Source organism: Eleutherodactylus coqui, chromosome 3 (genome assembly GCF_035609145.1).
Source record: "Eleutherodactylus coqui strain aEleCoq1 chromosome 3, aEleCoq1.hap1, whole genome shotgun sequence".
Classification (NCBI taxonomy): Eukaryota; Metazoa; Chordata; class Amphibia; order Anura; family Eleutherodactylidae; genus Eleutherodactylus; species Eleutherodactylus coqui.
Window position 1 is genome coordinate 268,741,010 of NC_089839.1, and position 27,080 is coordinate 268,768,089.

The window sequence follows — 27,080 nt, forward strand, 5'->3', positions numbered from 1 at the left end:
CACTTTTATTTTTAGGCTGCATCCAAAGCAATCCAACTCTCATCCACAACAATTGTTTGTTTGGTGATTGGAGATACCACCCTCAGAAAAATGTGTCATATCTAATGCTGAAGATTACGCTATCTATATCTTGTGTTGTATCTGGCACCTTTTCTCAGACATAAGAAATTATGTCTCTGTCTGTTCCTATCGATTTTTTTAGATCTTCTTTTCTTTCTTTCTCTATCCTTGTTCTAATCTTCTTGCTATTTACTGTCCCATGGATCTTATATTCCTGCTGTGTGTTGGGGTTATGTATTCCGTCCGCGTTCCGTACATGTCAGCAGGTTTTGCAGCTCCTTACATTGCAAGGATAGATTCCTTTTTGTGTGTCAGAGAGCAATGCACTCCTGATTAAAAAGTTCCTCAAATTTGAGGTTGCTTGAAAGATAGGAGAGGAGTGTCCGAGAATATGATTTCAGACGGCCATCTTTGTGTAGAGTATGATGGAGTTTTTGTTGCAGTTTTCCTTAGTACCTCTAGCTGTGAATTGTAGGTCATGACGCGGGTATAACGGATCTAGGCCCTGTGACCTGACCCAACCACCCCTTTTCCCCACCTTAAAGAAACACATTACAACTTCTAACTTTGGATAATTTGGCCACAGCAGCCATTTATTAAAAAATTCTTTAACAATTTTATAAAAACATCCTAAAATAAACAACCCGTCCAACCAACCAAAAAACCCCGTTAGAAAAAATGTTGGGGGGGAAGTCCCTGGAGCCTCAACCACCGCTGTCGCCTCACCCACAGGGACGAATTTTGTATTGCCTCCCGCCGCACTCCACCTATCCGACTCGGGAGACCAAAATTCTATCCCGCTACCGCCTCCAACCGCAAGACCGCCGACTCGGGAGGGAAGGAACACCCGGTTGCCCCTAGTCGCCGACCTCCCGACTCAGAGACCCGCTAGCCGTTCCGATGCTAGCTTCACCGTCTCTGCAGGGACTCCGGCCTGACAGAGTCGAGAGGCGACAGACTACCATACACCCTATGAACGATGGGTGTGGGGGAGGTAGCTCAGAGCTCCCGCCTTCACCCCACCCCTATTACAGCTGACTCCAAGGATCCCCCCCTTTAAACGCCACGGCCAGCAGGCATGACCCCCTCATGCCTGCGCAGCTCGCCACAAAACCAAGGCCCGCTCAATTCCTTCCTGCACTCCCTCCAGCCACAGATCCGTGCCTATCTCATTAAGGTGCACGCCATCCGTCCTCCAGTAATTCCCGACACCCGCTTCCAAATCTATATGGCGCACCGCCACACCCCCCGTTACGCCCCACAAAGCGAGACACCTCCCGATTGAGCTTAATCCTGGCCTTGTCTATGCCCTGCACCAACCACACATTCCTCCAGACTTTTCTAGGGACAATTTCCGACCACACCAGAATTAGCCCCCGGTACTGCGTCAGTAGACGTAACATGTCGTACCGAATGTCCCTGGATAAGTCCCTGAATGGCCTCCGCCCCAAATCATTACCCCCGACATGCAATACTAAAATGTCAGGCGCCATATCCAAAGCAACCAACCGCTGAACATCCTGTAAAACTCTGAACCATGCCATCCCCCTAACCCCAATCCACCGTAAAACCGCCGTATCCCTGCTAAGCCTCAACTGCCTGCCATTCGGCCTAATCCTAGCCCTTTCCCCCCCCCTCCCAATAAACGTATGAATGACCCAATATCCATACGAGGGCCGCTCGGCGATCTGTAATGAAAAGAAATTAACTGTAAATAATCGACCTGCGTTGTACCGCTACCACCTCCAACCCCCTCCCCCTATAACAAATGCGGTCTAATGTATGATTTAAACCTCCCTGATTTCCACCGACCAATTCTCATTACCGTTCGGTTGTCTAAACCCCCTTTTGCTGCTTCCGTCGCTGCCCCTATCCTAAAAGAATGTGTCCCGAAATTGGCACTATCCAGGCCCAGTTTAATTAGTGCCTTTTTCGAACACCGCCGAAAATTGAAATCTGGACAAAAAGGAGCCATCTCTATGGCGTAATAACGGCCCTGCCCCATCTCCTAGCAATGAACTATATTCCCTCCAACACTTTACGGGGCACATGATGCTTCCTTGAACCTGCCCCAACGATACCCGCCGGCCCTTTCCCTCTTGATCCGTTTTAGAGCGACGAATAAAAAACTCTAATCGACCCTTTTCCTCTTTCAAGTTCTCTGCCTGCAACCCCCCCCCCCCCCATCTTCCTGCTGGGCGAAACAAGTTCGCCCACTTGCAAAGCCCCAAAAAATGCCAAGGAAAAGGCAAATCTAAACAGTGAACATTCCGCAACCTGGTCACACACCTCCCTCAATACCTCTCCTATTTTTTCCAACATCTCAAACGATACAGGCCGTCGCGTATCCTGACCCCCTCTCCCCTTTCTAAAACCTTTTAGCGCTTGCCTGACCAAAAAGGATTTAGCAATATCTATCCTACCCCTCAGCTTCATACCGAACGCCACGTATTAACCTTAGACACCGACAAACCCTTCGCCGAACTTTCACCTAGCCATTCTAACAACGCCCCAACGGTGTCTTCTTCCGTTTCAACATTCTCAAACCGCCCTAGCCACTCTTCCCATTCCGACCATGCTGCATCATAGGATGCCCAAGTACCCCGAGCCAGCGAAGCGCTTATCAAGTGCTCCGCTGCTCGCCGACCACGTTCCAGATGTGTGGCGGGCAAGAAACCCCCTCCTCCTCTGCTCCTGGGGCCAACAGACGGAATCGCTCCCACTGAAAACGAGAAAGAGCATCCGCGATTGAGTTGTTGACCCCTGGCACGTGTACCGCCACAATCCATGCGTTCAAGGCCAGCGCCTCCAGTACCAAGTGGCGCAATAAGGCCACTACTGGAGGAGACGAGGCAGACAAATTGTTTATTGCCTGTACCACCCCCAAATTGTCGCAATGGAAACGTACCTTTTTATCCCTAAAATATTCTCCCCATAACGCTAGGGCCACTATGATAGGGAACAATTCGAGCAGCACCAAATTTTTGACCAAACCTGACGAAAACCAATCCTTTGGCCACTTGCCCGCGCACCACCGGCCTTGGAAGTAGGCTCCAAAACCGGTGCTTCCTGCTGCGTCGGTAAACAATTCCCAGTTAAAATTGTCTACTGCTTCCTCCAACATTACCGACCTACCATTGTATTGCTCCAAAAACGCCGCCCACACGGCCAAATCCTTTTTGTGACCTCCCCCTAGGCGGATAAAATGGTGGGGTAGCCGAACCCCAGCCGTAGCCGATGCCAACCTTCTGCAGAAAATTCTACCCATCGGCATGATTCGGCAAGCGAAATTCAGCTTGCCCAATAACGATTGCAGGTCCCTTAAAGTGACCTTGTTTGCAACCCTCGCTCTATTCACTTCCCCCTTCAAATCCGCTAATTTGTCCTCGGGTAGTCTGCATTCCATTGCAACCGTGTCAATGGTAATGCCTAAAAACTTTAAACAGGTTGTGGGCCCTTCGTTTTTTTCCGGCGCCAAAGGCACCCCAAAATACCGAGACACCCATTGAACAGATTCCAGCAACGTTGCACAAATTGGCGACCCCGCTGGCCCTATGCACAGGAAGTCGTCCAAATAGTGGATGACGGACCTAACCCCGGTGGAATCCCTAACCACCCACTCCAAAAATGAGCTGAACGCTTCAAAATAAGCGCACGAAATGGAGCAGCCCATGGGTAGGCACCTGTCCGCAAAGTAACACCCTTCCCAAAAACACCCTAACAATCTAATACTCTCGGGAGACACGGGAAGTAACCGAAAAGCTGATTCTATGTCCACTTTCGCCAGCCTAGCCCCCCGTCCATACTTCCGAACCCATTTAATGGCGGCATCAAATGAAGTATAAACCACGGAACAGACGTCCGGGTCTATCCCGTCATTCACTGATGCTCCTTTTGGGTACGACAAGTGGTGTATTAATCTGAACTTGTTTGGTTCCTTCTTAGGGACCACGCCAAGCGGGGACACAACCAAATCCGCTACTGGCGGGGACTTAAAAGGCCCCGCCATGCGCCCTAACTGCACTTCCCGTAATAACTTTTCTGTGACAACTGTCGGATGCCGAAGTGCCGACTGTAAATTTTTTGTCGTCACTGGCACCTCGTGAACTGGGGCGGGAATTTTGAAACCATCCCGAAAACCTTCTAACAGTAACTTTGCCTTCTCCTTATCTGGGTACCTATTTAGAAATGGCACCATCTTTGCCAGTTTCACCGGTGTCATCCCTTTTACCAGTACCCCCGAAACCTTTTCCTCTACCTCTCTTAAAACACCTTGTCGCTCAGTGTGACGTAGCGTTACACACAGAGCAGACGTGTTTGAATCGGCAGGTGTTTCCGAACTTACATTGGCCGTCGTTAAACTGCCAACATAACCCTGGCTTGTGACCCCCTGCCTGTCCTCCCGACCCGCTTCCTTGGGAACCGACGGCCGAGCTCGAAGTCCCGGCCCCCCCCTGAAAGGGCTGCCCATACCTCACTGGGGCCATCACTCGCAGCCAAAGCCCTATATCTTTTTGGTCCCAACGAATGGACGGCCGGACCGCTTTCCTTTGCCGGAACTGCTCGTCGTACCGGAGCCATGTTTGTCCCCCGTACACTCTGTATGCCTCGCCTATGGAGTCGAGGTAACAAAATAGGCCTGAACAATTTTCCGGCGCTTTCTCGCCTATGACACTGGCCAGCAAACGCTTGAAGCCAATTGGAAAATGTCTGTGGGATCAATCGCCACCGACGCTTTTCCTCCTCTTCCTTCTTGTACTCAGTTCTCTTCCCTTTATCCAAATTAAATTTTTCTAAAGGGAGAAGAGAAAAAATTTCGACGTACTCGTCGCGCCCTATTTTTTCCTTTACCTCTTTCTTTAAATGAGCTCCCAAGGGGCCCTCGAAGCAGACATATACTTCTCCCCTTGCTCTATCGTCTAACCGAATCCCGTCCCCATCTTTTTCCGTCTGCACCGCGACGGTGACGGGCCCTGACTGCTGACCATCTAACGCCCCTGTCATGCTACCTCCCCCAGTGCTGTCCGACTAACCGAAGCGCAAGACGGTCCTGCCCATGCCGATACCGGAGACGGTGTCGGCCCTATTTCCTGCCTGCGCCACATCTCCCATAATCCACCCAAAAATGACCCAAAATCCTTGCCTAAACTGCTTGCGCCTACCGTCGCCCCCGCGCTCCCTGTCCACCCCCCCATGCTATCTGTCGCTGGCGCAACGCGACTAACTGCAGATGTAGTGTCCCCGGAATTAATCTCACCTGGCTGCGTTGGGCTCCCTCCAGGACTCTTTCAAGCCACTCCAGGCCCCGCTCCTCGACCGCTGCCCAGATCTTCTCCATCACGGCGTCCATCTTGGGTAAGTGGATCGTCTTCAGGCTCTTCCTGACGGGCCTCTTCGGGCACTTCAGGCTGGTCTTCTTACTTCTTCTTTTCTGTCCCGTCTCCTTCTCCTCCGCATCTTGATTTTGGGCTTCTTTCTTCTTTCTTTCTTTCTTTCTATTCTTATCTTCTTATATTCTTATCTTCTGTCTTCCTCTCTGCCTGTGCTTCTGCTCCTTGCTGTCCGTTGCTGCACTGACCCCTCCTCCTGCTGTTCCCGCACTTTCTATCTGCTTCCTCCCCCTTAGCTCCCCCCCCCCTTCTCTACTCCCCAGTCTCACCTTTTGTTAACCCTTACCTTCCCCGTTAACCCTGTCATGCGCTGCCTCCATCTATAGCCCTGCGGTCTGCTATTCCGGCGCTTCTCTACTAGAGGTAGACAATCGTTTTCTTCCTTCTCTGTGTATTGGAGTAGTTGATTTCTGGGTATCCCGGTGGCTCTGGTGATTTGATCACCATTTGAGGTGGGATTGTAGCCCTGATTTAAAAATGTAATTTTAAGATAGTAATAATGTTCTTCTCTGTCTGTTAGGTTGGAGCAGATCCGGTTACATCTGATGGCCTCACTGGGACGTTTTGATGTGTTTGGAATGGAAACTGTCCTACCTGAGGTATGTGTGCCAATCTATAGGTTTTGGTACAGGAATGTCTGTACTGAGTTGTTTAAAATTTTTATGGTAGTGTTCAAAAAGTTCATTTCTGTATACGAGTAGCTTAATGTCAGATTTGTGGTGGGATGAAATGCATTGAATCTCTCATAAAATTGTATTAGTTCTTGTTTGGAGTTGGTCAGAGATGATAGAATCATAGAATCGTAGAGTTGGAAGGGACCTCCGGGGTCACCAGGTCCAACCTCCTGCTCAGTGCAGAATTTACTAAATCATCCCAGACAAATATTTGTCTAGCCTTTGTTTGAACATGTTACAATCGTGTGGGCAACTAAGCATGGGGCCCACACGATCGTGACCAAAGAATACACACTGGCTTTGGACAACTGACCCTGTGCTACAGGGAGTACCACATGGCCTTACGTAAGTGAGGACATCGCGCTGATAAAGGGCAGCCCAGCAGTCTTCCATTTGGGCCCTAGCTGCTCCTAGGAACCACGCCACCAGAAAAGGACACATAAACATGCCACATGACAGGGACAACTGGACAGAACAAGAAGACATACAGAGCCAGAAAACACAGCAAACAACAGCCAAAATGTAAACACTAATAGCAGATGGTAAAGCTGAATATAAATACCAAGTATTAGTTGACATTTTCATCAAAGCATGGAAGCTAGTGGCACCGGACACAGTTCACACCACAAGCAGCAACAGCACAGACAACAGGACACAAGTTCACACCGCAAGCTGCAACAGTACAGACACCAGGACACAAGTCACAAGCAAGCTGCATAGAACAGACAACAGAACACAAGTCACACAGCAAGCTGAAGTAACATGACTGCTCACCCTGAACACGAGACAGACACTGACAGGAGCTGGGTTTATATGTGCTGCAGACTAAAGGAGATTGGCTGCTGGAGAATACCATACTCAGCCAGCTCAATTAACCCTAGCCTGTAAAGCTGTGCTGCTAGGAACCTTAGTACTACAGATCCCAGCAGCACACCCTGACAGTACCTCCCCTTTAAAAAAGGGGCCTCTGGACCCTTTAAGCATAAAACAAAATTCATGCAACTCCTTCAAAAGACACCTACGCAGTACAGGACTTATCCTACTGGCCTAGAACTGCCGCAAATATGTCTCAACCAGGATAGGCGTAGCACAGCACTTATCCATACAGGCCTGATGCAAACACACAACACCCCTGTGAAGGAGGGAGCAAACATAACACATATTGTGCACGTAGCCAGGGGGGGAAACATGACAACCCTCCCTACTGATATAGCATGCACAGGACTTATCCATACGGGCCTAGTGCAGATGCCAGCTAGTCAGTAGGAGAAGGGAAAAAGCTCAGGTACATACAAGCACAGACAAGTATCCAGCAAATTATGTCCGCAGGGCGCACCTTGCCACAGGACGGACAACGGGACAGGAATACAGACTGCATAACACAGGACTGGTAACGGACAAAGCTGGATCCCAGACACAGACAGGGAAAAAGACCAAACAAAGCCCTAAAAACCGCCTACCAACGGACAAAGGGACAGGATTCAGATCGGGCAGCCACTCACCACAGACGGGTAGACATACAGGAACAGGAACCGGGTGTCCAAACACCAGTGGGCGAGCGGATCAGACAGGACAGAATACAGACATAAACATAGACGAATAGCAACATAACAACAACATAAAGCATACAACATAACAACATAAAGCATACAACATAAGCATGCCAAAAAAATCCAAGCATAATGCATACAACATAACATACAACATAATAACATACAACATAATGCCCCCCCAGCTACAAAAGGAGGTGCATTATGTTACAATCGTGTGGGCAACTAAGCACAGGGCCCACACGAATGTGACCAAGATGAATACACATGGGTTCAGACAACTGTCCCTGAGCTACAGGGAGGATGGCATGGCCCTACCTGAGCGGGGACATCGCCCTGATAAAGGGCATTCCAGCGGTCTTCAGAACTTGGCCCCAGCTGCTCCTAGGAATCACGCCACCAGAACAGGACACATACACATGCCACATTACAGGGACAACTGGACAGAACACACAGAGCCAGAAAAACACAGCAAGCAACAGCCAAAATGCAAACACTAACAGCAGATGGTAAAGCTGAATATAAATACCAAGTATTAGTTGACATTTTCATCAAAACGTGGAAGCTAGCAGGCCACTTTACGGCTCCTGGCTATACTGCTAGTCCCTACACTAACCAGGAGTCCAGTGGCACTGAACACAGTTCACACTGCAAGCTGAAACAACACAGACAACAGGACACAAGTCACAGGCAAGCTGTACAGGACAGACACCAGGACACAAGTCACACGCAAGCTGTACAGAACAAACAACAGGATACAAGTCCCACAGCAAGCTGAAGTAACATGACTGCTCACCCTGAACACCAGACAGACACTGACAGGAGCTGGGTTTATATGTGCTGCAGACTAAAGTAGATTGGCTGCTAGAGAATACCACACTCAGCCAGCTCAATTAACCCTAACCTGTGAAGCTGTGCTGCTAGGAACCTTAGTCCTACAAAAAGATCACAGTGGTATGTATAATCAATGTAAATAGTGTAGAGCCCTTCACAGATATAGATTTAAAAGATAATAAACTTTATTTTGGAAATAATTAAAACCATGGGCTAACATAGAGACACATAACAAGCACATAATGACCAGACAGAAGGAGTTTCCACCCAACTTGGAGACCACTGATGATTATACGCCCTCCAATGATATGATGAGGAGCAACTGGGACTATAGTACAAAGAAATATTGGTCTCTTTTCGTGTAACTTAGGTACAGATCTCAATAGTGCTGTTACGGGTTAGGTTTGAAACTGAAATTCATCCACAATACTCGTGTATCAAGACGTTAGGCTACTTGCTACTATTAACCACTTGAGAAACCTAGCCAGTGTTGGTCCCTGGCCAGTGTCTCACTATGAGTGTGGTTGGTAAACAAGTTAGCTTCAAGGTCGATACTATAAATGATGTTAATAAGTCAGTCAAATTTCTGTTCTCGTTCAATACTCTGTTCTTCAATGCTCTGCTCGACGCGTTTCCGTGTCTTAATAATAGACAGTTCATTAGGAGCGGGGCATCAGATTGCCCTAGGGTATGTATAGAAATCTACAACTGTGGATTTGTCTGTCAAGTCAAGACAAGCAATCACAGCACCCTGATGCGGCTACCAGTGTGCTTGATTTAATTACAATGCCACCTCTTGGTCGCTACGTATCCCAATTATATCCTGTCTAGAGATGAGCGAACGTACTCGTAATGAGTACTTACGCACCCGAGTACCGCCATTTTCGAGTACTTCAGTACTCGGGCGTAAAGATTCGGGGGGCGCCGGGGGGCGGGGAGAGGCGCGGCGGTGCGGGGGGGAGCAGCGGGGAACAGGGGGGAGCCGTCTCTCTCTCCCTCTCCCCCCCCCACTCCCCACTGCTACCCCCTGTGCCGCCACGGCGCCCCCCGAATCTTTACGCGCGAGTACCGCTGTACTCGAAAATGGCGGTGCTCGGGTGCGTAAGTACTCGTAACGAGTACGTTCGCTCATCTCTAATCCTGTCGCACTTGTATCATGGTATTGTATTCAATTGTGTACAGGATCGATATTTTCTTATGAGCCGAGCGGTATCGCATACAAGGAAGGATCGTCCGGTACTATGTAGAATACATAATCGTTAGTCAGGGCGATAGTGTCGGCCGTATGCTGTGCTGCCAAGGCACGGCGTTTAGCCGTACTGACTTTAATGTCTCTGATTATGAAACGTCAAGATATCGGGCTCCAATAGGTATAAGCCAGTAATTGCCGTTGTTGTTACCCGTGAGAATTATTGTGAGCGGTCATAGCTACCGCCAGCTAGATAGCTCTTAGGTCACTTTACCCGAGGGTTATGTGACTAGAAGCTGGCTATTAGCCTTGCTGGTGACTGTCAAGGATGCTACTGTAAGCGGCAGAGTTATGCCAACCCAGACCAGATCCTAAACTAGAGTTTGGTCAGGGAGCCCCCGGTAGAGTGGCACAGGAGCGAAAATAAGCTCCCATACGTCGTACCGTGCAGTTGTAGACGCTGAAATCTCAATATAGAGACAGCTTTCTGCTAACCCAGGCTATGTAGCTACTGCACGAAGGCAGGCTGGCTTATAGCTGGCTGCTAGGAGACAATATTCCGCAATTCTAAGCTAGATAGCTACTGCACGAAGGCAGGGTAACTTAACCAATCTACTGAGGACCAGAGTTCCGCTGTTCTAAGCTAAATAGCTTCTGCACGAAGGCAGGATGATTAACAGCTAACTACTGAGAGGAGAATGCAAGACCAGAGTAGCAAGAGATAGCGCCTGCGGCTCTAGTGGGAACCTTAGTACTACAGATCCCAGCAGCACACCCTGACAGAACACTTCCATTGAAGGAGAACTCACCACCTCCTGTGGTAACCTTTTCCACTCATTGATCACCTTCACCGTCAGAAAGTTTTTTCTAATATCTAATTTGTGTCTTCCCCCTTTTAGTTTTATCTCATTGCTTCTAGTACTTAAATGTGCAAATGAGAATAAGGCTGATCCCTCTGCACTGTGACAGCCCTTCAGATATTTGTAGACAGCTATTAAGTGTTCTCAGCCTTTTTTTGCAAGCTACGCATTCCCAGATCATTTAAGTCTTCTCTGGACTTGCTCCTGTTTGTTCATGTCTTTTTTAAGGTGGGGTGCCTAGAGCTGGACACAGTATTCCAGATAAGGTCTGTCTAAGGAAGAGCAGATGGGGATAATTACCTCACGTGATCTAGACTCTATGCTTCTTTTAATGCACCCTAGAATTGTTTTCCTTTTTGGCTCTTTCACATGTGCTGCTGCTTAGCTCAATTCCTATTCTATTCCCTATTCCTATTCTATTCCGATTCTGTATGTGCTTTCTTCATTTTTTCTTGCCCAGATGTAGGACTTTGCATTTCTCATTCTTAAATATTATTCTGTTAGTCGGTGCCTACTGTGCCAGCTTTTTTAGATCTTTTTGAATAATCTCTATTTCTTTTCTAGTGTTAGCTAAGCTTTGTGTCGTCGGCAAATTTGATCAGTTTCCCATCAATTCCTTCCTCCAGATCATTTATAAAAATGTTGAACAACACTGAGCCTAGGACAGAGTCTTGTGGTACCCCACTTGAGACATTCTTCCACTTGTATGTGCAGCCATTTATGACCACTCTTTGAGTATGATCAATCAGCCAGTTGTGAATCCACCTAACAGTTGCCTTGTTAATCCCATATTTGTTAATTTTTTCAATAAGAATAGTATGAGATACTTTGTCAAATGCTTTACTAAGGTCAAGATAAACTATATCCACGCATTTACCTGATCAACCCAGTCGGTGATACTGTCACAGAAGGAAATTAGATTTGTCTGGCATGACTTGTTTAATTACTTGGTTAATTACTTCATTTTCTTCCAAGTACTTGCATACATGCTGTTTAATAATTTGTTCAAAGATCTTTCCCGGTATAGAAGTCAGGCTCACAGGCCTGTAGCTTCTTGGATCCACCTTCTTCCCTTTTTTGAAGATAGGGACAACATTTGCCCTTTGCCAATCTTCTGGGACTTCTCTTGTCCTTCAGGAATTTTCAAAGATTATGGCAAGTTGTTCAGCAATTACCTCCGCTGCTTCCTTTAGTAACCTGGGATGTAATTCATCTGGACCTTGAAACTTGAATTCACTTAAGTTAGCCAAGTGTTCCCTCACTATCTCTCTGTTTATAGATAGCCTGCATTATTTTATTCCCCCAGTAGCACAGGGAAGATCAGTTGATGTTCCATCTTCTTTCTGAGAGAAAACAAATACAAAATAGGAATTTAAAAGTTCGGCCTTTGACTTTTCTTTTGCTTTTGACATACCTGCAAAATCCTTTTTTTATTGCTTTTGGCCTGTGTTGCAAGCATCAGTTCATTAACAGCTTTAGCTTTTCTGACACTTGCCCTACAGTTTCTGTAGACCGTATTATAGACGTCTTTTAACATGTGTGCAAGTTCCGTGTTCATCTATCCTGGTTTCTTTAAATGCTTCCCATTTTTCCTTCTTTTAGGGATTGTTAACGACTGTGCTTTCAGAATCTTCTTTTTCAATATTTCCCAACCTTCTTGGACATTTCTGTCCTTAAGAACATCCAGCCATTGGATGATTATGATGTCATCAATGTAGTGTAAGTAGGCCAATAGTTTGATGGAGCAGGAGGCCAGAAAGTGACTCTCCAGTTTTGCCATGAAAAGGTTGGCATATTGTGGTGCCATTTTACTGTTCATGGTGGTTCTGGTGAGTAGCAGGTATATCTCTTTGCCTAAGGAGAAATAGTTGTGTGTGACAATGAATCTTGTGAGTTGTAACATCAATTCAGAGGCAACCCCATTGGCTTCAAGGTGTACCTGGCAGGCAGTCAGTCCATCTTTGTGTGGCATGTTAGAATATAAGGATTAAACATGCATGGTGGCCAGAAGGGTGCCATAAGGGTGCCACTATGGTTAATAGTTTGTTCAGTTCATCAGTGGTGTCCTGTAAGTAGCTGGTTTTATTTCTCACCGGTGATTTGAGAACACCTTCCACCCATCCTAAGATTTTTTCAGTGAGGGTTCCCACACCTGAGATAATTGACCCCCCTGGATTGCCAGCTTTGTGCAGTTTGGAAAGCATGTAGAATATTCCAACCTTGGGGTTCTCCGGTATCAAATCCAAACGTTTTCTGGAACCCACAGACAGACGTCTTTTGACCCTTTTCAGTTCCCTCACATATTTTTGAGACCGCTCTTAATCCAGTTTGGTGTAGTATCTGGTGGCTGTCAGCTGTCTGTTCGCTTCTTTCATGTGGTCTGATTTATTCATAAGGATTATAGCACCACCTTTATCTGCAGGCATAATGGGGATTTCGTTGTTGTTTTTGAGTGCATAGATGGTCCTACTTTCCGAACTCAGAAACTCAGAATCATGGGCAAGAATTAGGACATGTAAATGCATGTCAGTGTGCAGGCAGCCCACATATTGGACAGCACATGGACAGGTGTCAGTGTGATGTCTGATGCGACTTGTGCCTGTACCTCTTGAGTTCCATTCGGCAACACGGCAAGTGTGTCTGAGGTCTAGGCCTATGAATAGTGTTATAAATAATTAGAGGGAGAAATAGTGATGAACCATTAGTTTAACCCCTCAATGACACGGCCCCTTTTTCTTTTTCCATTTTCGTTTTTTCCTCCCCCCTTCAAAAAAATCGTAACTCTTTTATTTATCCATCGACGTCGCTGTATGAAGGCTTGTTTTTTGCGGGACGAGATGTATTTTTCAATGGTGCTATTTAAAGTACCATATAATGTACTGAAAAACTTTTAAAAAATTGTAAGTGGAGTAAAATGAAAGAAAAAAACGACATTTCGCCATCTTTTAGTGAATCTTGTTTCTACGGCGCACAAATTGCAGCAAAAGCGACAAGATAACTTTATTCTATGGGTAGGTACAATTACTAGGATACCAAACTTGTATAGGTTTTTTCTTAATATACTACTTTTTTTCAAAGACATTTAATTTTTTTCAATTATTTTCTGCGGTCATTTTATGTGCGCAATAACTTTTTTATTTTTCCATCGACGTAGTTGAGCAAGGGCTCATTTTTTGCAGAATGTCCTGTAGTTTCCAATGGTATCAATTTGATTGCTTTTTATTGCGTTTGTTCTGGGAGACAGGGTAACTAAAAAAGTGCATTTCTGGCGTTCTTTTTTTTTTTTCGGACGACGTTCACCGTGCGGGAAAAATAATGCACTATTTTGATAGATCGGACTTTTACGGATGCGGTGATATCAAATACATATTTTTATTTTAGGATTTTGATTTTTTAATAATAGATATGGCAAAAGGGGGGTGATTTAAACTTTTATAACTTTTTTTTTTTTTTTACAATTAAAAAAACTTTATTGACAATTTTTTTACTTTACTTTGAAGTCCCCCTGGGGGACTTTAACGTGCGATACTTTGATCGCTCCTGCAGTATGACGTAATGCTATAGCATTACGTCATACTGCAATATAACAGACAGTCTATCAAGCCACCCCATGGGGATGGCTTGATAGGCAGTCTGGTAAGGCAGCCCTGGGGCCTTTCATTAGGCCCCAGGCTGCCATGACACCTGCACAGCTCCCCCGATCTCACCGCGCTCGTCTGAAGCCACCCTTATATATGGAAGCCACGTTACAAGTGTGAATAAAAGCTTCTGAAAACTTATCTGTGACATATTTTTTTTTTACACGTTTTGTCCATCTTGCAATATAGTGATTATTAGAGATGAGCGAGCACCAAAATGCTCGGGTGCTCGTTACTCGAGACGAACTTTTCGCGATGCTCGAGGGTTCGTTTTGAGTAATGAACCCCATTGAAGTCAATGGGCGACTCGAGCATTTTTGTATATCGCCGATGCTCGCTAAGGTTTCCATTTGTGAAAATCTGGGCAATTCAAGAAAGTGATGGGAACGACACAGCAACGGATAGGGCAGGCGAGGGGCTACATGTTGGGCTGCATCTCAAGTTCCCAGGTCCCACTATTAAGACACAATAGCGGCAAGAGTGGGCCCCCCCCTCCCAACAATTTTTACTTCTGAAAAACCCTCATTAGCATGGCATACCTTAGCTAAGCACCACACTACCTCCAACAAAGCACAATCACTGCCTGCATGACACTCCGCTGCCACTTCTCCTGGGTTACATGCTGCCCAGCCCCCCCCCCCACACGACCCAGTGTCCACAGCGCACACCAAAGTGTCCCTGCGCAGCCTTCAGCTGCCCTCATGCCACACCACCCTCATGTCAATTTATAAGTGCGTCTGCCATGAGGAGGAACCACAGGCACACACTGCAGAGAGTTGGCACGGCTAGGCAGCGACCCTCTTTAAATGCTGTACAGAAGCCAGCCCACAATGCTGTACAGAAGCAATGAGAAATATAATCCTGTGCCACCGCCATCAGGACCTGCACACGTGGGCATAGCAATGGGGAACCTATGTGCCACACACTATTCATTCTGTCAAGGTGTCTGCATGCCCCAGTCAGATCGCGTTTTTTTATAAATAGTCACAGGCCGGTACAACTCCGCAATGGGAATTCCGTGTGCACCCACAGCATGGGTGGCTCCCTGGAACCCACCGGCTGTACATAAATGTATCCCATTGCAGTGCCCTGGACAATGTAAAATTACTGCAGACTGTTTCACTCTGGACAGGAATACAGCGGTGATGTGACGGGCAACGCAGAGCCAGGAAAGAATTTTGTGCAAGCCTGCTGTAACACTTAGCTGGCTGCGTATGAATTAGGACAACTACCACCAGCAGAGACGCAGTACACTGAGGACGGTCACAGGCAGCCCAAATAGATTTTTTTTCCCAAATGTTTTTGGAAAAGCCCACTGCCTATATAGACTGTATATGTATTTCACTGTCCCTGCCTCACCACTACTGGCCCTGGGCAATGTAAAATTACTGCAGACTGTTTCACTCTGGACAGGAATACAGCGGTGATGTAAGAGGCAACGCAGAGCCAGGAAAGAATTTTGCGCAAGCCTGCTGTAACACTTAGCTGGCTGCGTATTAATTAGGACTACTACCCCCAGCAGAGACGCAGTACACTCAGGACGGTCACAGGCAGCCCAAATAGAATGTTTTTTCCCAAATTTTTTGGGAAAAGCCCACTGCCTATATAGACTGTATATGTCTTCTGTCCCTGCCTCACCACTACTGGCCCTGGACTATGTAAAATTACTGCAGGACTCAATGCTCTGCACGGCCGATATACAAAAAAAAAAAAAAGTGCAAAAAGCAGCCTCAACAGTACTGCACACGGTCAGATGTGGCCCTAAGAAGGACCGTTGGGGTTCTTGAAGCCTAAAATAACTCCTAACACTTTCCCTATAGCAAGTCCAGCAAGACAGCACTTTCCCTGATCTCTGTCAGAATGCATCTGTGGCGAGCCGCGGGAGGGGCCGATTTATATACTCGGGTGACACCTGATCTCGCCAGCCACTCACTGCAGGGGGGTGGTATAGGGCTTGAACGTCGCAGGGGGAAGTTGTAATGCCTTCCCTGTCTTTCTATTGGCCAGAAAAGCGCACTAACGTCTCAGAGATGAAAGTGAAAGTAATTCGAACATCGCGTGGTACTCGTCACGAGTAACGAGCATCTCGAACACGCTAATACTCAAACGAGTATCAAGCTCGGACAAGTACGTTCGCTCATCTCTAGTGATTATGCTTCAAGGCAACCTGTGAGGTTATTTTGCCCAATCAAACCACCTTGCCAGCCATGTATCATATACAAATTATAGTCTGTATTTCTATTTAGTTTTTTAAAAGTTGCCCTCTACCTGCATTACTCCTAATTGAAATGTGTGTGCGCCACATGTGAATAAGGCTTTTTTCCATGCCCACTTAACTCCTTTGTTTGACTGGCTGCTTGCTTCTGACCCCCTCCTCCCCCTCCACAGCCTATCAAAGCTTGCACCTGTACAGTTAATTACCATCGCATGTCTTCTACATGGCTTTCCAAAGCTATTATTCATGCGCTGAAGCTAAGTTTCATACATTTGCAATGTCCTCAAACCATAGCCCCCACATTTTTTCAGGGGCCCCTGTACCAGAATCCCATCGGGGCCCTATCACACCCTGCCCCCTCCCCCATCCACCCTCTACTCCCTAAAAACTATGTCACGCTACTCTGCGTGTTTTAGTCAAGGTGGTAAAAAAATCAAACAATAGTTAACAAAGTTATTGTATTAGATAAGTATTCATAGAATACAAGCTACAAAGGTGAGTGTTCCAGAAATGAATTTAGTTCTGCAATTAATTTAACAATATGATTACTTTACTTTTGTATATGCCAGTTCTTTCTGGAATTTCTGGCAACCATATACACAGAGAATAGAACCCATTGTTACCAAAGGGTTAATTCTCACTAGCATAGGGTGTTTGTTGGCGGAATTTTCAACACGTAAAAAGATAGGCACTGACCTATCTTTTTGTAAGATCTGCTACTCATGTCTGCCGCCCTCTTGGGGTTCCAGGTAACCGCAAGCATTTTTCTGCTGTTCCTGTGCTTTTGGATCTTTGTCTGTCTTTGTCTAGCACTGAGAGGGTTAACAAGTAGAGATGAGCGAGCACCAAAATGCTCGGGTGCTCGTTATTCGGGACGAACTTTTCGCGATGCTCGAGGGTTCGTTTCGAGTAACGAACCCCATTGAAGTCAATGGGCAACCCGAGCATTTTTGTATTTCGCCGATGCTCGCTAAGGTTTCCTTGTGTGAAAATCTGGGCAATTCAAGAAAGTGATGGGAACGACACAGCAATGGACAGGGCAGGCGAGGGGCTACATGTTGGGCTGCATCTCAAGTTCACAGGTCCCACTATTAAGCCACAATAGCGGCAAGAGTGCCCCTCCCCCCTCCCAAAAACTTTTACTTCTGAAAAGCCCTCATTAGCAATGCATACCTTAGCTAAGCACCACACTACCTCCAACAAAGCACAATCACTGCCTGCATGACACTCCACTGCCACTTCTCCTGGCTTACATGCTGCCCAACCGCCCCCCCTCCCCCCCACAGCGCACACCAAAGTGTCCCTGCACAGCCTTCAGCTGCCCTCATGCCACGCCACACTCATGTCAATTTAGAAGTGCGTCTGCCACGAGGAGGAACCGCAGGCACACACTGCAGAGGGTTGGCACGGCTAGGCAGCGACCCTCTTTAAAAGGGGCGGGGCGATAGCCCACAATGCTGTACAGAAGCAATGAGAAATAGAATCCTGTGCCACCGCCATCAGGAGCTGCACACGTGGGCATAGCAATGGGGAACCTATGTGCCACACACTATTCATTCTGTCAAGGTGTCTGCATGCCCCAGTCAGACCGCGGTTTTTAATTCATAGACACAGGCAGGTACAACTCCCTATTGTGAAGTCCCTGTGGACCGACAGCATGGGTGGGTGCCAGGAAGCCACCGGCGGTACATAAAAATATCCCATTGCATTGCCCAACACAGCTGAGGTAGTAATGTCGTGCTTAATGCAGGTGGGCTTCGGCCCACACTGCATGCCCAGGTCAGACTGGGGTTCTTTACAAGTGGAAACAGATGCATTTATAATTCCCTGTGGACCCACAGCATGGGTGGGTGCCAGGAAGCCACCGGTGGTACATAGAAATATCCCATTGCATTGCCCAACACAGCTGAGGTAGTAATGTTGTGCTTAATGCAGGTGGGCTTCGGCCCACACTGCATGCCCCAGTCAGACTGGGGTTCTTTACAAGTGGACAGATGTAGGTTAAACTCCGTGTGCACCTACAGCATGGGTGGCTCCCTGGAACCCACCGGCGGTACATAAAAATATCCCATTGCATTGCCCAACACAGCGGATGTAACATCAGCTGTAATGCAGGTGGGCTAAAAATTCATTTGATTACACTGTAGGCGAGGGCCCACAAAAATTGCTGTATCAACAGTACTAATGTACATCCAAAAAATTGGCCATGGCCAACCAAGAGGGCAGGTGAAACCCATTAATCGCTTTGGTTAATGTGGCTTAAGTGGTAACTAGGCCTGGAGGCAGCCCAGTTTAACGAAAAATTGGTTCAAGTTAAAGTTTCAACGCTTTTAAGAGCATTGAAACATATAAAAATTGTTTAGAAAAATTATATGACTGAGCCTTGTGGCCCTAAGAAAAATTGCCCGTTCAGCGTGATTACGTGAGGTTTCAGGAGGAGGAGCAGGAGGAGGAGGAGGAATATTAGACACAGATTGATGAAGCAGAAATGTCCCCATTTTGGATGGTGAGAGAGAACGTAGCTTCCATCCGCGGGTGCAGCCTACGTATTGCTTACGTATCGCTGCTGTCCGCTGGTGGAGAAGAGAAGTCTGGGGAAATCCAGGCTTTGTTCATCTTGATGAGTGTAAGCCTGTCGGCACTGTCGGTTGACAGGTGGGTACGCTTATCCGTGATGATTCCCCCAGCCACACTAAACACACTCTCTGACAAGACGCTAGCCGCAGGACAAGCAAGCACCTCCAGGGCATACAGCGCGAGTTCAGGCCACGTGTCCAGCTTCGACACCCAGTAGTTGTAGGGGGCAGAGGCGTCACGGAGGACGGTCGTGCGATCGGCTACGTACTCCCTCACCATCCTTTTACAGTGCTCCCACCGACTCAGCCTTGACTGGGGAGCGGTGACACAGTCTTGCTGGGGAGCCATAAAGCTGGCAAAGGCCTTGGAGAATGTTCCCCTGCCTGCGCTGTACATGCTGCCTGATCTCTGCGCCTCCCCTGCTACCTGGCCCTCGGAACTGCGCCTTCTGCCACTAGCGCTGTCGGATGGGAAGTTTACCATCAGTTTGTCCACCAGCGCCCTGTGGTATAGCATCACTCTCGAACCCCTTTCCTCTTCGGGAATCAGAGTGGAAAAGTTCTCCTTATACCGTGGGTCGAGCAATGTGTACACCCAGTAATCTGTAGTGGCCAGAATGCGTGTAACACGAGGGTCACGAGAAAGGCATCCTAACATGAAGTCCGCCATGTGTGCAAGAGTACCTGTACGCAACACATGGCTGTCCTCACTAGGAAGATCACTTTCAGGATCCTCCTCCTCTTCCTCCTCCTCAGGCCATACACGCTGAAAGGATGACAGCCCAGCAGCATCTGTACCCTCAGCAGTGGGCCAAGCTGTCTCTTCCCCCTCCTCCTCATCCTCCTCATGCTCCTCCTCCTCCTCCTCCTCGACGCGCTGAGATATAGACAGGCGGGTGCTCTGACTATCCAGCGACATACTGACTTCCCCCGGCTCTGTTTCCGAGCGCAAAGCGTCTGCCTTTATGCTTTGCAGGGAACTTTTCAAGATGCATAGCAGAGGAATGGTGACGCTAATGATTGCAGCATCGCCGCTCACCACCTGGGTAGACTCCTGAAATGTTCCAAGGACCTGACAGATGGCTGCCAACCAGGGCCACTCTTCTGTAAATAATTGAGGAGGCTGACTCCCACTGCGCCACGCAAGTTGGAGTTGGTATTCCACTATAGCTCTACGCTGCTCATAGAGTCTGGCCAACATGTGGAGCGTAGAGTTCCACTGTGTGGGCACGTCGCACAGCAGTCGGTGCACTGGCAGATTAAACCTATGTTGCAGTGTCCGCAGGGTGGCAGCGTGCGTGTAGGATTTGCGGAAATGTGCGCAGAGCTGGCGCACCTTTCCGAGCAGGTATGACAAGTGGGGGTAGCTTTTCAGAAAGCGCTGAACCACCAAATTAAAGACATGGGCCAGGCATGGCACGTGCGTGAGGCTGCCGAGCTGCAGAGCCGCCACCAGCTTACGGCCGTTGTCACACACGACCATGCCCGGTTGGAGGCTCAGCGGCGCAAGCCAGCGGTCGGTCTGCTCTGTCAGACTCTGCAGCAGTTCGTGGGCCGTGTGCCTCTTCTCTCCTAAGCTGAGTAGTTTCAGCACGGCCTGCTGACGCTTGCCCACCGCTGTGCTGCCACGCCGCGTGACACCGACTGCTGGCGACGTACTGCTGACACATCTTGATTGCGAGACAGAGGTTGCGTTGGAGGAGGAGGAGGAGGAAGGTGCTTTAGTGGAGGAAGCATACACCGCCGCAGATACCACCACCGAGCTGTGGCCCGCAATTCTGGGGGTGGGTAGGACGTGAGCGGTCCCAGGCTCTGACTCGGTCCCAGCCTCCACTAAATTCACCCAATGTGCCGTCAGGGAGATATAGTGGCCCTGCCCGCCTGTGCTTGTCCACGTGTCCGTTGTTAAGTGGACCTTGGCAGTAACCGCGTTGGTGAGGGCGCGTACAATGTTGCGGGAGACGTGGTCGTGCAGGGCTGGGACGGCACATCAGGAAAAGTAGTGGCGACTGGGAACCAAGTAGCGCGGGGCAGCCGCCGCCATCATGCTTTTGAAAGCCTCCGTTTCCACAAGCCTATACGGCAGCATCTCTAGGCTGATCAATTTTGCAATGTGCACGTTTAACGCTTGAGCGTGCGGGTGCGTGGCGTCGTTGTTGCGCTTGCGCTCAAACTGTGGCACTAGCGACGTCTGGACGCTGCGCTGAGAGACATTGCTGGATGGGGCCGAGGACAGCGGAGGTGAGGGTGTGGGTGCAGGCCAGGAGACGGTAGTGCCTGTGTCCTCAGAGGGGGGTTGGATCTCAGTGGCAGGTTGGGGCACAGGGGGAGAGGCAGTGGTGCAAACCGGAGGCGGTGAACGGGCATCGTCCCACCTTGTGGGGTGCTTGGCCATCATATGCCTGCGCATACTGTTGGTGGTGCCTCCCCAGCTGATCTTGGCGCGATAAAGGTTGCACACCACTGTTCGTCGGTCGTCAGGCGTCTCTGTGAAAAACTGCCACACCGTAGAGCACCTTGACCTGTGCAGGGTGGCATGGCGCGAGGGGGCGCTTTGGGAAACAGTTGGTGGATGATTCGGTCTGGCCCTGCCTCTACCCCTGGCCACCGCACTGGCTCGGCCTGTGCCCACACCCTCACTTGGCCCTCCGCGTCCTCGGCCGCGTCCACATCCTCTAGGCCTACCCCTACCCCTCAGCACGGTGTATTAGCAGTGATTTGATTTCCCAGGCAGGAAAGAAATTGGCGCAAGGCTACACTCAACCGTAGCTGGTTGCGTCTGATTTTTGTACGTTGTCCACGCAGCACACACGTACACGGAGACCTTAGGACTGACACAGGCAGGCCAAATATAATTTCTTTTCCTTTTTTGCAAAGGGAAGCACCCACTGCGTATATTCAATGAACAAGAAGTTTAATATCTGTGGTGTGGCCCTCAAAAAGTGTCACACAACTATAGTGTAGCAGAGTTATTAACTCTAGCAGAGCAGGTATTTGCCAGTCAGGAAAGACAATGGCGCAAGCCTGCAGTAAACCGTAGCTGGTTGCGTCTGATTTTTGTACGTTGTCCACGCAGCACACACGTACACGGAGACCTTAGGACTGACACAGGCAGGCCAAATATAATTTCTTTTCCTTTTTTGCAAAGGGAAGCACCCACTGCGTATATTCAATGAACAAGAAGTTTAATATCTGTGGTGTTGCCCTCAAAAAGTGTCACACAACTATAGTGTAGCAGAGTTATTAACTCTAGCAGAGCAGGTATTTGCCAGTCAGGAAAGACAATGGCGCAAGCCTGCAGTAAACCGTAGCTGGTTGCGTCTGATTTTTGTACGTTGTCCACGCAGCACACACGTACACGGAGACCTTAGGACTGACACAGGCAGGCCAAATATAATTTCTTTTCCTTTTTTGCAAAGGGAAGCACCCACTGCGTATATTCAATGAACAAGAAGTTTAATATCTGTGGTGTGGCCCTCAAAAAGTGTCACACAACTATAGTGTAGCAGAGTTATTAACTCTAGCAGAGCAGGTATTTGCCAGTCAGGAAAGACAATGGCGCAAGCCTGCAGTAAACCGTAGCTGGTTGCGTCTGATTTTTGTACGTTGTCCACGCAGCACACACGTACACGGAGACCTTAGGACTGACACAGGCAGGCCAAATATAATTTCTTTTCCTTTTTTGCAAAGGGAAGCACCCACTGCGTATATTCAATGAACAAGAAGTTTAATATCTGTGGTGTGGCCCTCAAAAAGTGTCACACAACTATAGTGTAGCAGAGTTATTAACTCTAGCAGAGCAGGTATTTGCCAGTCAGGAAAGACAATGGCGCAAACCTGCAGTAAACCGTAGCTGGTTGCGTCTGATTTTTGTATGTTGTCCACGCAGCACACACGTACACGGAGACCTTAGGACTGACACAGGCTGGCCAAATATAATTTTTTGTCCTTTTTTGCAAAGGGAAGGACCCACTGCGTATATTCAATGAACAATAACTTTTAGAACTGTAGTGTGGCCCAGAAAAAGTGACACACAACTTTAGTGTAGCAGAGTTATTAACTCTAGCAGAGCAGGTATTTGCCAGTCAGGAAAGACAATGGCGCAAGCCTGCAGTAAACCGTAGCTGGTTGCGTCTGATTTTTGTACGTTCTCCACGCAGCACACACGTACACGGAGACCTTAGGACTGACACAGGCTGGCCAAATATAATTTTTTGTCCTTTTTAGCAAAGGGAAGGACCCACTGCGTATATTCAATGAACAATAACTGTGTTGTGGCCCTGCCTACACAATTCTGTCCCTGTAGTATCAATGGAGGGTGCAATGCTCTGCACAGACGATTTTTAGGAAAAAAAAAAATGCAACACTGCTAACAGCAGCCAGCACAGTACTGCACACGGTTAAATTTGGCCCTAGAAAGGACCGTTGAGGTTCTTGAAGGCTACACTCACTCCTAACACTCTCCCTGCCTATGCAGCACTTCTGTCCCTAATGCCGGGTGCAATGCTCTGCACTGCCGATTTTGAGAAAAAAAAAAAACACTGCTAGCAGCAGCCTGCACACAGGTAGATGTGGCCCTGAGAAGGACCGTTGGGGTTCTTGAAGCCTACACTGACTCCTAACGCTCTCCCTACAGCAGGACCAGCACGATAGTACTTTCCCTCAGCTAACTCACAAGGCATGTGTGGCGAGCCGCGGGAGGGGCCGACTTTTATACTCGGGTGACATCAGATCTCCCCAGCCACTCACAGCAGGGGGGTGGTATAGGGCTTGAACGTCACAGGGGGAAGTTGTAATGCCTTCCCTGTCTTTCAATTGGCCAGAAAAGCGCGCTAACGTCTCAGAGAGGAAACTGAAAGTAACCAGAACCTTGCGTGGTGCTCGTTACGAGTAACGAGCATCCCGAACACCCTAATATTCGCACGAATATCAAGCTCGGACGAGTACGTTCGCTCATCTCTATTAACAAGCCCTCTGGCTGTCAGCTCGGCTGCAGAGTTAGTGAGCAATTGCTTTCCTATTTAAGCTGAGCTCGTCCACCTCCTGGTTGCCTCAGTATTGGTGTTTCCTCTGGTCACTCCACTGCTCGGGCCTCTGTTTCTGGACTCCTAGTCTATTTCTCTGTTTGTCTGCTTGTACTATTTGCATCTTTGCCTTATCTGTATATGTGTCCATTTTCCTTCTGTTTGTCCGTCTTGCTCATCTCGGTAGTAGTCAGTTCTGTGCAGTGTTTCTGTTCCAGTGTTTCAGATCCCATTCCCGTTTCTGTCAGGGATAATCAGGGCAGAGGTTGGAGCGCAGGGCCGCCTTTATTGAGGTGATCGCTCTGCATGTAGGCAGGTTCTCTTCCACCTCCCTGCTTAACCTAGGGCCAGCTTCCATCCTCTAGGTATCCTTGTCTTCTGGGGTCAGCTGCTAGTCCCCTGCTCTGGGATTTTTACCAGGCTGGTTGGTTAGTCCGGTGGGTCCACTTTCCATAAAATTCATAACACTTTTGGGTGTATTACGCTGGAAAAAATGGTCGTTCACACAAAAATGATTGTGTTTGCCTGCATAGAAGCAGTCTGTCATGTCTCCACAGCACCCCAGTGTACTACAATCACATCCTCAGGTCCCTGCTATGTCCCCACAGCACCATGACTTAAGTTGAGGTGCCGTGGAAAATGACAGGGTAACATATACTGTGTTTTGCCATCAGTATAAGAAAATTTATTTTTTTCTCCTGGTGGGCCAACCACCCATAGAGGAATCCATTTATAATCACAAGTGCAACGAAATGTTGACATTAACGTAAGGGTACGTTATGGGAGCGGGGCACTTCCTGCAAAATGACATACCCTTATGTCATAGGGATAGCTGAAGATCATGACAGATCTCACTCTATCCAGCAGCGGAAGACGGCTGTCACTGCTTGTCAGCTCCCCCGCTGCAACAGCGGAGGTGCATCGGAAATGCGTCACCTGCTGTTAAGCCCTTCCCTGTCGCCATCTAAGTAGATCATGGCAGGGAAAGGATTCAAAGAGGGAGCGCGCTCCCTCTGTGACTTCAAACGGCTCTCGCAATGTTATCACGGAGAGCCGGGCTGGTTGCCATGGCAACAGGACGCCAGATACCAGAGTCCTGCATTGCCTGTGCCTGTGATTGCTGTAATAAGCGATAAGGCATTGCAGGAGAAAAGTCTGGCAATGCCTTATCGTAGCGATCATCAGTGCTACACTGCAAGTCCCCCAGAGGGACAAAAATAGTGTAAAAAAAAAAAAAGATCAAAATAATGTCCAAAATATAAAAATGTAAAAAAAGGAAGAAAAAGGTATCATCATGTCCATAAAGACACAATTCAATAAATTGAACATGCTTTTTATCCTGCATGGCAAGAAGCGTAAAAAAAAACGAGGCAAAATGCAAATTTTTAGCATTTTGCCTCCCAAAAAACGCAATAAGGGCGAGCACCCACTGGCGTTTGCGTTTCCCGCGGGGAAAAAACGCAGCGTTTTCGCCGCGTGTCCCGCGTTTTTTCCGCGCGTTTTTCGCGGCGTTTTCGCGGCGTTTTCGCGGCTTTGCCATTAATTTCCATGGAGAAAAATAAGTACACATATGCAACTGACAGTTCCTATGTTAAAAACGCAAACGCAATGCAAAAAAAACGCCAGTGGACAGCAACACATGTTATCTCTATGCCTGTGCAGGAAAAACGCAAAACGCAAAACGCAAAACGCAGGTAAAAAAACGCCAGTGGGTGCTCGCCCTAAAAGTGATAAAAACGTATGTACCCCAAAATGGTACCAATAAAAGCTACAGGTCATTTTGCAAAAAATAAGCCATCACAGAGCTGCATCCATGGGAAAATGAAAAAGTTATAGGACTGAATGCAGAGATTTAGAGGAAAAAAAAATTTCCAAAGAAAAGGTTTTATTGCAGAAAAGTGGAAAAACCTATAAAAATATAAGAATTTTGGTATTGTTGCAATCGTAACGGCCACAGAAAAAAATGTGTTGTGTCATTTATGCTGCATAATTAATGCTTAAAAAAAAATCTATGGCAGAATAGATGAATCTTCTCTCCCTGCGATCATAAAAAAAAATAATAAAAGTTTTATAATATAGTCTATGTACCCAAAAATGGCACCAATAAAAACTACAGTTTGCCACACAAAAAACAAGCCCTTATACGGCCGCATTGACGAAAAAATAAAAAATGTATGGCTTTTGAAAAATGGAGATGAAAATCTACCAAAAATGGTTTGGTCCTCAATGCTAAAATAGGCCATGTCATTAAGGGGTTAAACAAAGGATTAACCTGGCACCACATCTAGGTTTTAGTAGCTAAACTGATTGCTTTTCTACATGCAGACCTTTTTGGATTTGTTACAAATGCATCATCTGCTCAGACTGTGCATCACTGAGTTTGCTGACTTACACAAACAATGCTGAATACTTAGCACCTCGGTATAAGGCCTCATGTCGACGGGGAAAATCAGGCCCGCAGCGGATTCTCCATGCAGAATCCCGCAGCAGGTCTCTCCTTTACCGCGGACATGAGGCCTAAAGAAGAAGAATTACTTACCTGTGCGGACACTGCGGATCTGCCCTCCGTCACGGCCGGATCTTTTTTCTTCGGCCCGGCGGATGTGCTCGGCACGCCGGCAGCGTGCCGCGCGCATGCGCTGTGCACTCTTTTTTTTTCACTCCTGCTCTCCCGTGCTCCCGCGCTGGAGAGCAGGAATTCAGCTGCGAGTGTGCCGCGGATCCGGACGGCTTCCATAGGCCTCAATAGAAGCCTGCGGGAGCCGTCACCACGGGAGACCTGCACTAAAATGGAGCATGCTGCGGGTGTTTTCCGCACCTCAAGGGAAAATGACATCCACAGGTATTTAAATACCTGCGAGTGTCCAATGAATCCCTATGGGGCGCGGATCACGCGTGCGGATGACCCGCTGCGGATCTGTCCCTGTGGACATGAGGACTAAGCCTGTGAACCGTGTTATACATTTTTAAAGGGAGAAGTAGTGGTGGATTCATAATTTTAAACTCCACATCACTTAAAACACAGGTGTCAAACACAAGGCTCGCAAGCCGAATCCAGCCCGCCACCTCA

The 27,080-nt window shown here is 47.9% G+C and overlaps 1 protein-coding gene across 9 annotated transcripts in view; it reads left to right on the plus strand.

Moving 5' to 3' along the window:
• The window catches only part of LOC136621728 (uncharacterized), a 417,340-nt gene that overhangs the window by 27,957 nt on the left and 362,303 nt on the right, over positions 1–27,080 (plus strand). For 4 of the 9 annotated variants that reach the window (XM_066597410.1, XM_066597413.1, XM_066597412.1 and 1 more), the window contains exon 2: positions 5,971–6,049. The gene's annotated coding sequence lies outside the window, so the exon portion shown is untranslated. Of the gene's footprint in view, positions 1–5,507; positions 6,050–27,080 lie in introns of those variants that run through there. The other 5 variants (XM_066597415.1, XM_066597414.1, XM_066597417.1 and 2 more) reach the window with 5 other exon arrangements.